Source organism: Dasypus novemcinctus, chromosome 1, assembly GCF_030445035.2.
Source record: "Dasypus novemcinctus isolate mDasNov1 chromosome 1, mDasNov1.1.hap2, whole genome shotgun sequence".
Classification (NCBI taxonomy): domain Eukaryota; kingdom Metazoa; phylum Chordata; class Mammalia; order Cingulata; family Dasypodidae; genus Dasypus; species Dasypus novemcinctus.
In genome coordinates, this window is record NC_080673.1 from 154,157,201 (window position 1) to 154,174,838 (window position 17,638).

The 17,638-nt window shown below is 40.0% G+C and overlaps 1 long non-coding RNA gene across 1 annotated transcript in view; it reads right to left on the bottom strand.

Moving 5' to 3' along the window:
- Positions 1-15,575: 15,575 nt before the first annotated feature.
- The window catches only part of LOC111764661 (uncharacterized), a 101,058-nt gene continuing 98,995 nt past the window's right edge, over positions 15,576-17,638 (bottom strand). The window contains exon 4 of the long non-coding RNA XR_011649313.1: positions 15,576-15,883. This is a non-coding gene — a long non-coding RNA (uncharacterized lncRNA). The remainder of the gene's footprint in view (positions 15,884-17,638) is intronic.

The following is a 17,638-nucleotide window of genomic DNA, read 5'->3' on the forward strand; positions in this document are numbered from 1 at the left end:
CAAGGCAGAAAAATTTCCATTTATAACGGTGACCGAAAGAGTACGATATCTAGGAATAAACTTAACCAAGATCATAAAGGATCTGTATTCAGTAAACTATAAAGCATTGTTGAAAGAAACCAAAGACCTAAATGAATGGAAGGACATTCTGTGTTCACGGATTGGAAGACTAAATATCATTAAGATGTTAATTCTACCCAAATTGCTTTATAAATTCACTGTAGAATGATTCAGCCTCTGTGGAAGATAGTTTGGTAGTACCTCCAGAAACTGAATGCAGAACTGCTCTATGATCCAGCAACCCTGCTACTTAAGAATATATTCAGAAGAACTGAAAGCAAGGACATGAACTGACATCTGTACACCAATGTTCATAGCAGCATTGTTCACAATTGTTAAAATATGAAAGCAGCCCTAGTGTCCATCAACCAGTGAATGGCCAAGCAAAATGTCATGTATATCTACAATGGAATACTATTCAACTCTAAGAAGAAATGAAATCAGAATGCATATGACAACATGGATGAACTTTGAGGACATTATGTTGAATGAAATAAGCCAGACAAATATTGTTTGGTCTCACTAATATGAACTAACTATGATGAATAATCTCACAGAGGTAAACTCTAGAGTATAAGCTACTAGGAGATAGAATGTGGGTTGAGAATGGGAGCTGATGCTCAATGTATTGAACTTTTTAATACGGTTTATTATAAAAGTATGGAAATGATTAGAGTTGATAGTGTGACACATTATAGTGAGTATAACTAACTCTCCTGATTTATAAATGAAATTGTGGCTGAAAGGGGTATTCTGTGGATATAAATGTCAATTGAAAGGAAAGTAGTTGATGATGGAGGAGATTGTTGCTATGGGGGGAGGAGTGGGGTGAGGGGGTTGGGGGGTATATGGGGACCTCATATTTTCTGAATGTAATAAAAAATTAAAAAAAATAAACTCATAAGAAAAAAAAAGAAAGGAAAGTAGAGAGTAATGTAGGGCATATGTAACAGTGATTTCAGTTGTAGATGAAGATTGTGGTTAATAATATAAATAAATAAAGAATTTTCTTTTGCAAAGTGTTAAAAATATGGTGATACAGAGGAAAATTACAACTAATGTAACTTACGGACAATAGTTTACAGTAATGTTGCAATATTTTTGCAGCAATGGCAAAGAAGATACTATATCAATTCTAAGAGACAAATATAGGGGGTATAAGGGGTTGGGGATTTTTCCTTTTGGAGTAATGAAAACATTCTAAAATTGACCACGACTCTGTGATGAAAATGAGAGCCACTGAGAATACACTTTGAATGAATTGTACAAAACAAATGGCTTTATAACACAGGAAATCCAGTGATGGAAGATGGACTGTGGTTAACAGGACAAATATAAGAATGTTCTCTCATCAACTGTAACAAATGTATAATACTAATACAGGGTGTTAATAGTTGAGTGAATTGGGGAAAAATATACCAAATGTAAGATATGGACTATAGTTAGTAATATTTTGATGATGCTATTTCATAGTTTGTAACAAATGTTTTTACAAAATGGTGGTGGTGGGGTGATGCTCAGGAGCCCTGTGTGATAATATGCATGTTTGTTTGGTAAGTTCACAACTTGACTGTACACTTATTGTTTATATATATTTATACTTGAATGATATACTGCAATTTTTTTTTTAAAGATTTATTTATTTATTTAGTTTCCCCCCCTCCCCTGGTTGTCTGTTCTTGGTGTCTATTTGCTGTGTCTTGTTTCTTTGTCCGCTTCTGTTGTCATCAGCGGCACGGGAAGTGTGGGCGGCGCCATCTTTTCACGCTGGGCGGCTTTCCTCACAGGCGCACTCCTTGAGCGTGGGGTTCCCCCACGCGGGGGACACCCTTGCGTGGCACGGCACTCCTTGCGCGCATCAGCACTGCGCATGGCCAGCTCCACACGGGTCAAGGAGGCCCGGGGTTTGAACCGCGGACCTCCCATATGGTAGACGGACGCCCTAACCACTGGGCCAAAGTCCGTTTCCGCAATTTTTTTTTTTTCAAAACAGGTAAGTCCCTAAAGACAGTGAGCTTAACATTGCTAGAATTTACGGATGAGTAAAATTTTCAAAAATGTTTGTGAGTCTGACAAAGTGTTACCAAGTTTTTATTCCTAAATAAACATTTTTTTGTGTTATTTTAAAGTCTATATTCACCATCATTTCATTAAAGAAATAATAACTTAAAAACCAAAAATGTGTAAGAACTAATCTCAGAATTTTGAATAAATTTAACCTTATGGATAAATCATTGCATTATTCTTGTTTTTCTCATTTTGCTTCAAACCAATGAAAACTGGGGCCTCCAAATCACTAACTGGCATCAGGGCAATAACTGATCTTTGGGAGTACTTATGCTTTTATCAGCAACACTTTGATTTTTTAATATCCCTGGGAAAAAAATTGTATGGTATTTTTTTGTACTCTCTTGAAACTCAGACTTTCCACCGACTTCATCTGGTTTCTATCCTCCCCCACCATACAATTAGACTAAATATTTGAGGTTTCCCTATTGTCTCCAGTAAGGGTTTTGGAAGCAAGGTCAAATCAAGGGCATGTCTCACGGGTCAAAAGTATTCTATTTTGTGCCATATGAATGTGTCTCTAAATAATTAAAAAGAAAAATAAATCACTGTGTTACTGAAGTTATTGAGTGTTCAAACCAAATGGGTGAGTGGGTCTTGGGCCAAAACCAAAGAGCACATTTTAAAGATGACCAGTGATTTAAAAATGACAATCAGTCACAGTGCAAACAGGCAAAGAGAATTAACTTGAGCCATGAGTCGAAGGCATGACTGTGATCAATGTTTGGGGGGGTCTGAACTGTTTGGGGCCAGCGACCTTTCTCTGCTTTGGTATTTTTTCAGTCCTTTTTTTGAGCATGAGACATTACACAGTTCTTAGTTTATGAGTCACAGGTTATCTTGAGGGCAGTGTCTCCTTTTGGGGGGCTTGTCTATGAAAAAACAAACAGGTAAGCTGTGTGCCATCACCTTACTTCATCATTTATTTCATTGGCACTTTGGGGGCAAGCTGGTTAAAAAAAAATGTGTGAAATGTCTTAACATCTTCCTTTTTAAATAAAGTGGAGTATATTGTGAGGAAATATTACCTCATAAACCCTTTAACATTAAAAATAAAATGTTGCACTTGATATGCTTAAAAAGATCAGTGAAAGAATAGTCAGTCCTAAATCAAGTCTCCATATCTGTAAGTCACCCGACAATTTGAAGAGTGTAGGCAGTCATTTCAAATATTTCAGGGTTTTGACCTCTCACTTCTACTTCAGTTTTCAGGATGATTCAAAAGACCAACAAAACTAAAGATAAGGGCTTTCAGGGTTTTTGTAAAAATTTCCCATCAGTATAGTCTTGTGGTTAAGATCATGGACCTCTGGAAATAGAATTATCTGAATACCCATGTGGGTTCTACTACTTATTTCTATATGACCTTGGGCAACTTAACCTCTATAAGCCTAAGTTTCCTCATGTGTAAAAAAGGGATAAAGCAAGATACTACATGGAAAGTTCTTAGTGCTGTGACTAATGCATAATGAAAGTCCAAAAAATGTAGCAGAAACATTATTTACAATAGGAAGAGGTGGCTGCAACCCAAGTGTCCATCAACAGATGAATAGCTAAAACAAAATGTAGGATAGACATACAAAGGAATATTGCTCAGCCCTAAAAAGGAATGAAGGACTGATACATGGATGAACTTTGGAAACTGCTGAGTGAAATAAGCCAGACCCAAAAGAACAAATATGATATGACTTAGTTTTTATAAAATATCTAGAATAAGCAAAGTCATGGAGCCAGAAAGTAGATTACAGGTTACAAGGGCCTGGAGGTACGTAATGTGGGGGAGGGTTATTGCTGTACAGAGTTTCTATTTGGGGTAATGGAAATGTTTTGGCAAAGGATGGTGGTAATGGTAGCACAATATTGTGAATGTAACTGAATTGTACACATGAAAGTGGTTGAAATGGAAAAATTTGTTTAGTATATATGCTACCACAATAAAAAAGAGATTTTTTTAATGCAGCACAGACCATTTGAGCTCTCCATATTCTATGTGCTTCCCTACATTTCATAACCTCCCTGATTGTTAGTTAAATCCGATTGACTGTGGACTGTGAGCATGTATGTCACATCTGGACAGAGGCAGTTAAAAACTGGTATATATCCTTTCTTTCCCTGCCCTAGCGACCTTGAAAGTCCCATGTTGAGATGGTGGCATCACAAGATGGAGGGATCCTGGATCCCTGAGTCACTGGCTGGTAGAGAGCTCCCACTGAGCCACATCAAACTTTGTGTAAATGTACTTCAATCTTTGTCATCTAAAGGCACTAAAATCTGGAGGATTGTCTCTTGTGGTAACTCCCTTTAATTATGCTAATACAGCTAGTGATTGAGATACACCTATATTTTCATTCAAATCATTAAATCACTTTTTTTAACCAGGGACTCATTTTCACAGTGCTAAGTCAGTTTCTCCAGGTAAGAAATTCAGAGGAGCTTTTCCAGGCCACTCGTAAATTGTCTCCTCCTCACCTGCAAAAGCAGATGCCTGTTTTAATGGTATGACTTCCTACCATCCAGAAACCAAGGTACTGGGAAAAAGCTGGCTGCCTAGTGGCTACAAGTTTGCTCTATGGCCTACCAAGATTTCCAAATTTTCTTCTCAAATTATTTCTACTCATCACAAATATACATAATGTTCCATGGCAAAGTGTAGTCTTTTTTCAGCTTAACTTGTAAATCCACGACATGAATGAAAGCTGGACACCCAGGATTTTAGGGAGAAATGAAGCTGAAGCATTGGTGCACTTAGACTTGGAGCCTCAGGGACTGGTGGGAAGAGTGAATGGACATTGTGTGGCTCAACAGGGAGATTCTTGGAAGCAATTACAAGGCAATAGCTGCTGGTCGATCCACACAGTTTTTAATTTAACTAATTGAATGGTCTCATGATTGATCTCTGATGTAGATAGAGCCTGTCTGAAGAGTACAGTGTTTAAAAAGTCATATTATGATGGAAATATCATAGACTTGTCAATGGTTTCCTTTCCCTAACTTGGTAAACAATAACAGAAAATTTAAAGGCAAAGGAATATTGAGTTCACAGTTCTCTTTTAACTTTCATGACTGTGTTTTGTTTGTGTTTATCAGTCAGCTGGAACTGGAAAACTGATTGAGTTTGAGTGGTTGATTCATATCTTTACTCAGGGGCTCAGTTCCAGCTCTCCAAATAAATGAAGCTTGGGCCATCATCATTTCCAATGAGATGAAAATATGTCCTTTTATATTGGTTTGGCTCACTTTTGAACATATAAAAGACCAATTGGGGTTTCATATATCCTTTAGGGCCGTCTCACTGTTTCAAACTCATGCAGATGGAAAAAAACATAAAAGGAAGTTAAATCAAGACGTTTGAAGCAGGGGCATATGATTAATTGCTGAGTTTTAAAAGACAAGTCACTACACAAAGCTAAGTAATAAATTTATAATGCCTCAGATCATGAGTTAATAAAGATGACTTGCCAAAGAGATGGATGGTAATTTGTAAAGACCTGTGCAGGCAAAATGTCTCAGACAGCCCTTGGGAGGTAAACAGTTGGGAATAATATCCACGGTGACAGCCCTCACATATGACTAAGAGACTTTAGAAATCAGTCTCAGATCCCTGGAGCTATTTCCTGTTTAGATGAGAAAGACTGTTTCTTTTGACCAACACAGGGTTTGGGCAGGGATGGGGGACTATTTTGGGGTGGTATTGAAGAGATGGTGGGATGGGGTGCCAACAAAAACCTTTAGAGGTCTTGGCCAGCTAATCAAGTATCTCATGAAGGCCCAGAAATCTACCTCCAAAGAGGATGGAAGACAAAGCAGCATCAGAATCTGCCAGACCAGAGAGTCGGTGAAGTCACAGGGGTCCTCTGACCAGCTTGCAGCAGGGGAAGGAGCCCAGAATATGGATCTGTGCTGCCTCTCTTTGCCCAGACCCCTCCCAGCAGCCTTGCCCCGGTCAAGCAGTTCCACTCAGAGCCTGGCAGCTGGTCAGCAAGGCCGCTGAGAGCCTGCAACCACCAGAAGAGACCTGGAAGGGCTCCTTTCTGAGTCCTTGAGTCTGCCTGTCCTCCCCACTTACAACTGCCTTCAACACCAAAGAGAAAGAATATCACATTCCGATTTAGGACCCTAAGCATCTATCAATTTTTCATACTTACTCGTTGCCTGAGGCTGATTTGTGCTCATCTTAGACTCTTCCCCTTTCTCAGCCCTGGTTTCCTCATAGGGTTATTATGGGATTTACATGAGGTAATATCTATAAAATGCTTAGCACATGCCTGGGACATGTGTAAAGGTTATATGGATGTTTCTTAGAGGAATAAGTCACAGAGACTGATAAATCTACCTGCCATGCCACAAAGTTAGTTCACACACTGCCCTCACAATACCTCAACTTCTGCTATTAAAGATTTGTTCTCCTGGTTCTTAACAGCATCAGCCCTGGGTGGTATCTCTCCTTGATTCTTATAGTCTGACCCTTCAGTGGAGATGGGGCCTGTTGAAAGCAAGGGTGGGGGGATGGGAGGAGGCCGTCCAGGCCAGAGATTCTGGGAGGACTCAAACCATGCTTCTTCTTCCAGGCCCAGAGTTGAGGCCTTGGAGCAGAGCAATCCTGGGGGCTCTGAAGGCCTAAGAGGGTGTTTGGCTGAACTCTGAAGTTGAGAACACATGAGACTCACTTGTGGGCTGCTGAACCTGAGGCTGGTCCAGCTGCTGCGCAGACCTGGAGCAGTTCCAAGCAGCTTCCTCCACCCTTCCCTTCCAGCTTGACCATACTCCTGCAGGTCATGTGTTATGAGCCCACTCCCCAGACAAGGACATGAGGCTTAAATTGGTGACATGACTTCATCAAGGTCTCAGCCAGAAAGTGGGAGGCAGGATTCCATATTGGTTAAGCATGTAGGCACTGACCAGTTTTTTAATACCTAGACTTGCATCCTACAAAGGTGAAGACCAGCCACAGGCTTTGGTGCTTGGAGACAGCAGTGATTGCCTAATATATCCACTTACGGTCCTGACAAAAACAAGCCCAGAGCACTGTGGAAAGAGCACTATGCCCAGGGTTGGAAGTACTGAACGTGAGTCCTAGGTTTCTCACAAATATATTCTGTGTATGTCAGCAAGTCATATAACCTCTCTGAGCCTCAGTTTCATACCCTTAAAACAGGTTTCAGCTTTTGCAGGTGAGGAGTAGACCATTTATGAGTGACCTGGAAAGACTTCTCTGAATGTCTCACCTGGAGAAACTGAGTTGGCACCATGAAAATGGGCTTCTGGACAAAAAAATAAAATGTGGTTTGATGATTTGATTTAAAGTATAGGCATATCTCAACCATTAAGTGTATTAGAGTAATTAATAAAAACTACTCCCAAGAGACAATTACCTAGATTTCAGTGCCTTTACATGAAAAAGACTGAAGTACCTTTACTCAAAATTCAATGTGGCTCAGTCAGAGCTCTCCACCAGCCAGTGACTCGGGGATGCAGGATCTCTCCATCTGGGGATGTTGCCATTTCAATACGGGGCTTTCAAGGTCACTATGGCAGGGAAAGAGAGAGAGAATACGAACCAGCTTTTAACTGCTTCTGTCCAGGTGCTGCATACATGCCCTTCCAGTAAGGAGTGTTACAGAGCAGTTATTATTAAAAAAAGAATGTTGTCCCTTATTGGAATGTCTAAATTAAAAAGACTGGCCCTACCATGTGTTTGTAAGGATGCAGAGCAAACGGAACTCTCACACACTGTGGGCGCAAGTGGAATACGGTACACTTTGAAAAACAGAAAGACAAATTCATAAAATGTTTAACATACATCCACCATTTGATCCAGCCATTCCCTTTCTAGATATTTTCTCAAGAGAAATGAAAACATTTATTCATATACTGACCTGTGAACAAATGTTCATAACAGTTTTACTTGTAATATCCCCAAACTGGAAACTACTCAAATGTCCAGGAACAGGTAAATGTATAAACAAATGTTGTTATAGCCACACAGTGGAGTAATACTAAGCAATAAAAAGGAATGGACTGTTGATAAATGCAAAAAACACTATTGAATCTCAAAATAATTTTCTGAGCAAAAGAAGTTAGGCAAAACAGAATACATGTGGTATAACTCCCTTTATATAAATTCTAGAAAAGGCAAATTAATCTTTAGAGATGGAAGGTTGATTAGAGGTTGCCTGGGTAAGAAGGGGGAGGCAGGGAGGACCCTCAGGGAGGGATTATAAAGGCCAGAAGGAAACTTTTGGGTGTGTTGGTGTCCTGGTTTGTATCTTTTTTGGACCCCGGAAAATACTCTTCTTAAAGCAAACCCACTCCTGTGCCTGTAAACCTATTGTATGTGGGGACTTTTTATTAGACTCAGTTAAGGGACTCTTTGATTAGATCACTTCAGTTGAGGGTCTTGATTAGATTGTGGGACCCAGGGTGGGTCCTAATCCTTTACTGGAGTCCTATATAAACTGAGTAGAGGGGAGAGGAAGCGCTGCCATTTTATGCTGCCATGTGAGAGAGGACTCCAGAATTGCCTGCAGCTGCAGAAAGAGAAACCCCAAGAGGGAGAGAGAGGCTGGAATCAGCAGAGCACTGAGGCTTCAGGAAGGGTAGGCGTCTCCAAAGAATTAAGCCCACAGGGCAGCTCGAAGCTGAAAGACACAGGCCGAGGGAGAGGGGAGACATGGGCAGGCCCCCGTGATGCCCTGCCACGTGCTAGATTACCCACAGCTGAGCTCTGCGAGAAAGCAGCTTTAGATGGCACTGCCATGTGTTTGATCGCCTTCAGCTGCAATTTGGTGCCACAGCATCTCTAATGATGCCTTGATTTGGAGATTTTCACTGCCTGGGAATTATAAGCTTTTACTCTAATAAATTCCGTGATAAAAGCCAACCCATTTCTGGAATACTGCTAGGGCAATAATTAGCAAACTAGGACAGATGGTTTTGTTTGTTATCTAGACTGTATTGATGGTTTTACAAGTGTATACATATGCCAACATTTTCAGATTGTACACTCTAAATGTGCAGTTTTTTTATATGTCAGTTATATCTGAATAAAGATGTTAAAGAAAAAAGGGGGCTGTAGTTGATGGATGTAGGATGACCAAATACCCAAAAGTAACTTGTTTCTCTCCCTGTTGCCAGGATACAAAGGAAAGAATCACATGTAAATTAAAAGGTAATGAGATGCAACCCTCTCTTGGTGCCAAATTCCATTTCTTGTGGTCAAGAATATCCTCTTGAAGCAATGAAATATGAAAACCAGTTTCAAACAGTTGGCTGGACCTGCGCAAAAGCCCCTTGCTGTCCTCACTTCAATTTGTTTAATTAACATAGTAAATTTCCCACCCCGGGATGGAGTTATTTGCCCCTTTTTTGATCATGCAATGTATGTGCAAGTGTGATTTCCTGAACATACTAATCATCCAATTATATAACTAGCTATGTTTGTTCATCCATATGCATAAAAGCTAATGCATAATCAGCAAATGGTAGGTAGTAACTTAGGTATTTAAGCAAGAATGAAACCGCAGAATAGGGAGTGAGGTCTGAGTTTCTTTATTTTATTTTATGTATTTGTTTTTTTTAATAATAAATTGTCTTTTTTAAAAAGATACATATGAGTCGCTTTAGATGGATCTTGGCTCCTGTTTGCAGACATAATAAATTTAAGGTCTGCCTAACTCTTGTGTTAAAATTTTTTTTTCTTTCTCTTTATCTCTGGTTATCCCCAAAGGCCCAGCTTTGTGGCCTAACATAGTATCTGATAGGGTTCAAATACCTGTCCTGCTAAATGATGTTCTGATAGCATCCTCCATGATCTGGGCCCTACTGCCTTCACACATGTATCCACTCTTCTGGGTGGTGGAGCTAAGTCAAATGGTATAAGTTGATTTTTACCAGGGATTGGATTAAGGGTGGGCAGGAATAGCTATTCTGGACAATGAGATATGAGATTGGGGAGGCTTCTGGGAAATATTTAGGTCCTTTGAAGAAAGAGAAATATGAAGAGAAGGTCCCTTTTCTCACCAAGCAATAAAAAGGAATGGCCATCCACATCTTGACATGGACATGTCCAGATGTGATACCTGGAGCTTCTGCAGCCATCTCATGACCATGAGACCTGGTGATCTGGGAGCACAGCTAACACACGGAGAAAAGCAAAGCAAAGAGATAGAAAGAATCTGTGTTCTTTATAAAATTGTCCAGCTGTTGGATTAGCTAACCTGAACTAGCTCTAGACTCTATTATGGGATATAATAATTTCCTTTATCATTTAGGTTTTGATTTTCTATTATAAGAAACCAAAGACATCCTAATGGATATATTCCTTATCATTTAAGACTCAACTCAAAAACATCACCTCTTCCAGGAAGTCTTCCCTGAAACCTCTCTCTGGTGCCTAGACTCGGTTATATACCCCTACTCTGTTCTCAGGCCATCCTAGTGCTCTTATGGACCATGTTCCACTTTGTGTAATTATATGATTACACTTATCCTGCATTAGCCACTGGGAACTGCTCAAGGTCAGGGTCATGCTTCATTCACCTCTATATCAGCAGAACACAGCAGGCATGCAATATATACCAGATCAACTGAACTGAAACTCACCTGCTCACCTTTTCATATGCTAGCAAATGGGACTCATTGCCCTCCAGTCATTACCAGCCTATACATTTCTCACACCTAAGAATTCCTTTCTTCTGTTTCTCAATCATTTGTGGTTACGCTTTGCTGAAATCTTTAGAAAGTGTAGTTATCTTTGAAGTCTCCCTGCACCTGCAAGAGGCCAAGCTGCAGGTGTGCCCCTGCAGGCTGAGAAGGAGGAAGGGGGCTTGCCCCTTTCCCCAACTTCCAGGTACCAGCTCTTCAATTTCCACTCACTGTGGCTTCAGCTCTTTGGAGAAAAATCAGCTTTTCTTTCCACAGGGTGACAGTGACTAAAAAGAACCTATGTTTTCACCTGTTTCTCCTCTGCTTCGCTCCCCCAAGCCTGCACGGGTTTCTTGGTTGTTTTTTTTTTTTTCCAGAAGTCTTGACCCAAGTTCACTAAGATTTCTCATTTCTCCCCATTAGATTCTTTTCTATGTCCTCCTGGGGCATTTCCCAATAGAAGCAACTCCAATGACATTGACATGTAATGTTTTTCTGTTTCCCAGATCATTACCAGTGGAAAAAAGATGTAAACCTAGAATAGACTGACCCCCGACCCTCAGGTCTCCTGCTAAACATTTTTCTTTCCCTCCTTGAAAGCCCAGGCTGCAAGGAACTTTATTCATTTGGCTTCAAATTGTGCTAAAAGATGGTTCCCATTTTCAGAAAAAAAATAGATTTTCCTTCATTATGGCTTTTTCTCCCATACAGCATGCATGGCCAGCATTTCTCCCAAATCTTCCCAGGTTAGTGCCTGGAAGTATAGACTCCAGAACCAGACAACCTCATTTTGGATCCTTGCTCTGTCACTTAATAGCTATGTTCAGTACCGTGTAATCTTCCAAAGATATTTTACCTTTCCAAACCTTGGTCCCCTCATCTCTAAAATATGACAATTACGCTATACCTACTTCATAGAGTTATTTTAAGTATTATGTTAGTTAATATATGTAAAGGTAAGTACAATGTAGGTATATTTTAAATGATTATAATATTATTATTATATTATAAATGTTACTAGTAATAATACTAGTAATAATAATTACTAATATTACTACTACCACTAATATTACTACTAGTTCACATTTATTGAGCACATACTATTTATTATGTGTAATAGACTCTTTGCAAGTTTTTTCAATCCTCATTTTAATGCTAAGCGTTAGTTGAAAAAAACCCTCACAGTTTCTGAGTGATGACTATGTGGCAGGTTCTTTTATAAGCTCCCAAAGCCAATTTTATTATGTAATCGCTACAACAAACCTATAAGATGGCTCTCATTAAGGTCCATCTCTTACAGATGAGGAAACTGAGGCTCAGATCAGGTGGCTTGTCAAAGTCACACCAATTATAACAGGAGAAGCCAAGACTTGAGTTCAAGTTCTTGTAAACCTGAGATTTTCAAACATTAATGTGCAAGAATCACCTGGAGGGGGGGGAAGGGGCCTATTAAAACACAGATTGCTGGGTGCTACCCTGAAAATCTGCTATTCAGCGGGTCTGAGTGGGACCTGAGGATTTGCGTTTTTAATAAATTCCCAGGTGACGCTGATGCTGCTGATTTAAGGGTCGCACTTTGAGATCTGCTTATGTTAGTGGCAGGCTCTATTTTAGCCTTGGAATAGGCATAATCCTCTAGTTGATGCCTTGACTTACGCCAGGAAATCTCATTAAGAATCATATTTATCATCTGAGGAATAGAGGGAAACATTTTTGCATGTGTCGTTTCCCTCCTAGAGTCTGGGGCGTGTTAGCGTTTCAGCTCGAAGTCTTAACCAACGTGTCCATTTCAGGCTCGTGTTCAAGGAAACAGACTCTTACCCAGCTCCTGGTTCTGGTTATGCCTTTCTCCTTGTTTAGATTTATCTTATTTGCCATCTTTTCCCATCAAAAAGTCATTCACTTCAGGAGGTTTTCTTGCAAAAGAACCATGAATCTAGCACCACAGGTTCTGACATTGTGTATTTCAAACTCAAATCTATGGAAAGCCTCAGGACACATGAAAAATATAAGACCAGGACAGGACGGCGAAGGGGTTAAGGCATTTCCCTCATTAATACCAGATAATTGCCAAATCTAGGAGATCTTAGAACAACAGACCTGAAGTCCTGAAACTGGAAAATGTCATCCAGACAAGTTGTGCTAGTTCTCAACCTGTTTCCTCTCAGCTCCAAATTCACCCACTTCTGCTCTGCTTTGTGATGCTAGAGCTGGACTCTGTAAACATTTCTTCTTTTCCAGCTGCCCTCGGTTAGCCTTTGTCAAAAGAGGTTCTGAGGTGACACTGCAAGGCCAAAGCAGAGGAAGAAATTGTCTTCCCAATTATGGCGACTTTTCCTCCTATGGCTCAGCTATCCATAGATTGGCACGCAGGAGGCCCAGTGTTGCTCACTTCCCAGCAAGTTGGCTCTACCATTCAGCAGGTCTCTTCCAGTAGACCAGCTGTGGCCTTCTGGCACACCGGCAGGCTTCTTCCTGCAAATAGCTCCCGTCCACTGCTGTCCCAGTTGGCCACATCCTGTTTCCAACTCTGGCCTAGTGGGACTCTCCAGTAAACTTCTTAGCCACCCTGCTTGCATATCCTGCAGACAGGCTCCAGCTCGCCCACACCTTCTAGAGAATTTCTCAGCCATCTGGCAGGCTGCTCCCACAGACCAGTTCTGGTCCACATCTCAGGAGGGGTCCTCTTTCACATTCTTAGTTCATTTTTATGCCCTCCCTCAGCTCTAGAGGTACTAGCTGCTTCCTGCATTTACTATTCTTTTATTCCTTTGTCTTCTTTCACCTCCTTGGTAGTTAATTACATCCCATTAGCTAATAACTTGGTATATTAATTTCCCTGTTTTCCCTGTTCAAATTACTGGTGTCTCCTGACTGGATCTAAATACAGAAGAGGGATCAGGAGTAGCCCCAGGAGACACACCCTGTAACATGGGATTTGAAATTGGTTTAGGTCTGAGGACAGTGCTGAACTCCTTGCCAAGAGGAAATGAGATACTAATAAGCCATGGCCTACAGGGGCCTCACAATTAATCAAGTATGGCAATTGTGATGAAGTGCAAACTGAAGACTAGATTGTGGTCTTGGATGCATGCACTGGAGCATTTACAGAAAGCAAATGGTAAGCTAAGGTTCTTTTATTCTCACCTCAAAACATGGTCTGAGAACCAGAAAGTTTCCTTGGCAGCCCTAAAAGAATCTTTGATTTCTCATAGCCATAGGCTGATTCTGCTAAAAGTCAAATGCAAAATTTAATTGTAAGGGTTGCAGAATCACAGTGTCAACTTAATTCATAGCCTTCCAAAGTTTCTTATGTAAAGCTAGAGAACTGACTGGGAAAGAATGGGACACTGAAACTTGGACTCGGAGACCCCAGTCACTCTGAACTCTTGCTGGTGGAGTAGCTTGTCCTTCTGTGTGTGAGGAGGCGAGCTTTCCTGTGACTATAAACCCTAGGATAACCTCACCTGGAACACACTCACCACAGCTATGCCTTGCTGTCACTTGACTGATAACTATGCTCAAACCTCAGTATGTACCAGGGGCCAGTAATATATTATAACCTAGGAAGAAATAGCTTGTACTCCAAAATAATTGCAAGGTTTTGCTATTATATATTGGTGGAAAATTGAGGAATATGTATGGGAGTAGATTCTGTGAAACCTAATGCTACATCATTATTATTAAGTTTTTTCTTTGGGAAATAATCAAGGGTATTTTTTTTTTAACTTATTTTATCAAAGAGTAATGAGGATATTAGTCTTATTAGAAACTCACAATTATAAAACTACAGTATTCAAGCAGAATGACAGAATGACCAATTAAACAAATTATAGTCCAGAGAAACACCTAAGTATGAATAGGAACATGATTTATGAAAACAGTGGCATTTCAAATAAGTAGTCAAAGGCTAAATGAATAAATCAATAGATAATGTTGAGACAATACGCTAGTGATTTGGGAAAAAAAGAGAAATTAGGGGAAAAGAGAGAGAGAAGGGAAAAAGAGAAAGTCTAATCCCTACCTCATTTCTTATCTAAAATAAATCCCATTTTGAAACATTAAAAAAGCATAAAACCATTATAACTTTAAAGGTAGTATTCTATTCTCTTAAAATAGTGAAGGTCATTCAAAGCATGACACATGGCCCAGAAGGTGTGAAGAACAGATTTATGAGTTGACCACATAAAAATTTAACACAGCAAAGCAAAAGAAACAAAAGACAAACAACAAACTGGGTATATAACTGCCAGTCATATCACAAAGTGTTCACAATATAAATGAATGCACAACTCGACTCAGAATTAAAGAATAGATCATGTAACACAAGGGAAAGAGTGATATCTAGTGTTGATAAGAGTGTTGGAAAAGAAGAACTTTATACACTCTTGGTGGAAATACAAATTGATTCAGTCTTTGAAAGTTAGATGGTCAAAAATCTATCAAATGTGTATGCCCTTTGACCCAATCTAAAAATATTTACTGAAGAGGTGCTCACATGGGAGCACAAAGATTTTTGAATAAGATGTTTAATGCTGAATTATTTGTATTAATGAAAAAACACTTGTGACAATCTGAATGTCCTTCCCTGGAGGACTGGTTAATTAAATCCCATTATACCCAAATAATGAAATACTCTAGAGCCACTTAAAACAAGGAAGTAGATCTAAGCACTGACATGGGAAGATGTATAAGGTGAAGAAAGCAAATTGCTGAACAGTATGTAAAAGTACAAGCTCATCTGTGTTAAAAATAAAAGTATATACATATAAATATATAGAAAAACTCTGGAATAACACATTACAGATTGTTGACAGTTTTTACCTCTAGGGAGTGGGATGGCAGGAGGCCAAACTTGATGAGGGATGTGGGATTTAGAGGTGTGGGGTTTTTACTTCTTATTTTATATAGTTCTGAACTGTTTAACTTTTTTTATTGCACATGTATTGATTTTATATTTAAAAAACAAATTTCTTTTTCTCCTCCCCCCACCCCCTTCTTTGAAAGCCCCTTCACTTTCTTCTTTGGTGCATCTCTGCTCCGTGGAAGCTTTCTTCTCCTCTGCTCTGGGTATTATCCAGAAGATCTGCTGTCTAGTTCCAACCAGGAAATCCTGGAGAAGAGACAAGACCAAAAGTCAGGAGATGTGAGTTCTCATTCTTATTTTTTATTCTAATGGTGTGATCTTGGGAAATTCACTTAACTTGTCTAGGCCTTGACTTCCTCATTTGGGAAATGAGGCTGTTGGGATAGTTTCTTCCAAGGCCCTAGCAATGACCTTTTCCTGTTCAGCAGCTCTCCAGCCCCCTCCCTTGTCTTCTAGAGAGCCATCTCCTGCCTTATATGGGAAGCTCCCAGCTCCCATCTTTCACACTTGGGAGCTGCTGACACTGATGGACAACAGAGAGCTTTCATTTCACCTCAAAGAGGCTCTATTTGGTTCTGCTATCAGCCATTTCACCCCCTGACTTGTATTTGTTGCCTAAATGCCCTATTTGGGGTTGGGAAAAATGCTTGAGCCAGCAAGGAGAATGTCCCTGTCCTTGTCTAGGTTTAAAGTGGGTTTCTCTGCACAGATCTGTCACTCAAACAGCTGAATGGCTCCTGAGTTGGGCCTAGAGACACCACGGGTTAGGACACCTATCTGTAGAAGGACTGTACTCCCAAGTCTAACCACCAACTACAGTAACATGACATTTCTTGTGCACGTGTGTGCATGTATATGTGCACATGTGTATCTGTACCCATGTGCAGGGGCACACATGTGTGCATTTGTGCATGGGTGTAACTTTTATCCAACACTACACCTGTGCCTGCAAGTATGCTTGGTGCTTTACATAGTTTATATCTTCTAATCCCCCAACACTCCTAGGAGGTATGAATTATTAACCTCATTTCACAGATGGAGAAAACAGACACACAGAGAGAAAGTAACTTGTAAACACTCATAGAGGAGACCAATTTGGTCTTAAGAAGGTGAGTCAAAGGATACACACAGAAAGTTTTTTCCCTTATAGCCAGTCTGCTCCTTCATTTTGCTTTTGGGTAACATGTCACCCAAAATACCCTAGTGAGTATCGGATAAGAATGAAATTCATTGCTGACCTTTTCTCAGTTCTTCTCCCCTACCACCAAAATTCGACTATTTCCATTTTCATTCTTCTCCATGTATTTGTTTTAATAAATAAAAACCATATTGTTGGCTGTATTTGCCAAGTTGTGGTGGCTGGGTTGGGGAGAGGGAGGCCGGCACTAAGGAGAAGGAGCCCAGAGCAAATGCTTATGTGTCATTTAAATTATGGTCTGTGCCTGTGTCAGAAGTTTGCCCAAATCTCTGGGTCAATTTTGTTGATTCGGGCACTTTTTGGAGGATAACCAACATGTCTTGAAATATGGGACTAGGAAATAACTTCACTGGGCTCATTTTTCAGTGACAAGTTCCACCTTATCTCAAGTGTCTCCATTCCTAAAATTATAAGCATATGTTCGACTGCCATTGAAAATAAATTTGTCAAGACAACAAACTGGCATTGTGGAGGACAGTGTGCAAAACAGGAAACCATTGCAAGTGCTTCCATACTTCTCTAGAAGGCAAATTACTTTGCATTTTTCACTAGGAACAAGTATAGAAATTTAGTATTTTATTTCCTAGAACTATAAAAGCCTAATTGGTGCCCATATGTCAGACTACAATATTTCTTCCAGCTCTTTAAAGTTGGCTGCAAGATTGCGATGGGGAGAAAAAAAGATAGTTGAGTTCTCTTTAGAATAGGATGACTCCATATAAGACTGCCCAGGCTCCACATAAAAGCTGTTTGTATGTTGCCTTTGCTTTTTTTCTGGCTCTTCTTGAAGCCCCTTTCCTCTT